Genomic DNA, 1,449 nt, shown 5'->3' with positions numbered 1-1,449 from the left:
GGTCGAGGACGACGTCGGCGTTGGCCTTGACGTCGTCCCAGCGCCACGACGCGCCGACGCAGGGCAGCTCCGCGGTCACGTTCAGAGCGTCGACGCCCGGAATCGACGACCGCACCAGGAGGTGGCCCGAAGCTTCGCCGACGTAGGGCCGCCGGTCCAGCGCGACGGAGACCTGCTCGGCGTAGGCGATTTCGACGCCGGCGCCGACCCAGGTCTCGCCGCCGTCCAGCGACACCTTGAGCAGGCCCGGCGCCGGCGCGGACACGGCCGGCGCGACGCAGGACAGCGTCGTCGCCGAGGCGACGGACGCGTTGACGAGCGGCGTCGTCGCGTTGATGAGGTGCGTCGAGCCGCCGGGCGCCGGGTCGACGCGGCAGACGGCGGCGTCGCCGGCGAAGCCCGTGCCCGTGACGACGACTTCCGTGCCGCCCTCGACGGCCAGCACCTTGGGCGACGCGCTCGTCACTGTTGCAGCGCTCGCACCGGCCGAGGGCGCCACTGTTGCAGCGCTCGCACCGGCCGAGAGCGCCAAGAGGACGAGCACACGAGCGACCATCTCGACCATACTCGCGATTCTGGGGCAGCTCGACGTCAACAACCTCTGCATCTTCAGCTCATCCACTGCATCTATCCACTGCTACGGCGACGAGCTGAGGCAGCACCGCGCCGCGTCCACCACGCCCCACACCCATCAATCCGAGAGCCGAAGAGGAGATCAGGAATAGAAACCAATCACGACGGTCAAATGAGTGCATCCGTGATCGTAGTTTTTCCTAAACCGTCGCGCGCAAAACGTGCGCGATCCGAGGCCTCGACGCCGCGCGCCGCGACGGCCGACCCCGCCGCGCGGCGCCGCCCGCGACCCCCCCCCCGCCCGCGCGCAGGCCGCCATGTTCGCCCGCGCGCGCGTCCTCGCGCGGCCGCTGCGGCTCGCGCGGCGCGGCCTCGCGGCGCCGAAGAGCAAGAAGTCGAAGCAGGCGTCGCAGGCCGCGGACAACGACCACAAGGACGCGGCCTACGACTTCTACAAGGCCATCATCGACGCGCCGAAGCGCAAGCGGCCCAAGCTCCCGGACGACGTCGCCGCGGCGCATTTCGCGATCGGGCGCGAGTACAACGTCAAGTCGCGCGCGAAGCACGACGCGTTCGAGGCGCGGCTCCAGATGAAGCTGGACCTCCAGCAGGCGGCGCTCGACGCGCTGCCGGTGGACCTGCGGCGCCGCGCCAAGACGCTCGAGGGCGTGCCGCTGCCGCCCCTGGACCGCCGCGTCTGGACGCTCACGCCGCCGATCCCGGGCTTCCGACCAGAGGACCACGTCGACGAGGACGACTGAGGGGCGTTTTTCTAAGCGATCGTTACTACAAGTCGACGGTCTCGCCGACGGGGTCCGCGGGCGCGGCGACGGGCGGCGGCTCGGAGGCGGGCTCGGCGACGGGCGGCGGCTCGGA

This window comes from Aureococcus anophagefferens, assembly GCF_000186865.1.
Source record: "Aureococcus anophagefferens unplaced genomic scaffold AURANscaffold_301, whole genome shotgun sequence".
Lineage (NCBI taxonomy): Eukaryota > Pelagophyceae > Pelagomonadales > Pelagomonadaceae > Aureococcus > Aureococcus anophagefferens.
Note: the sequence above shows the minus strand (reverse complement) of the source record.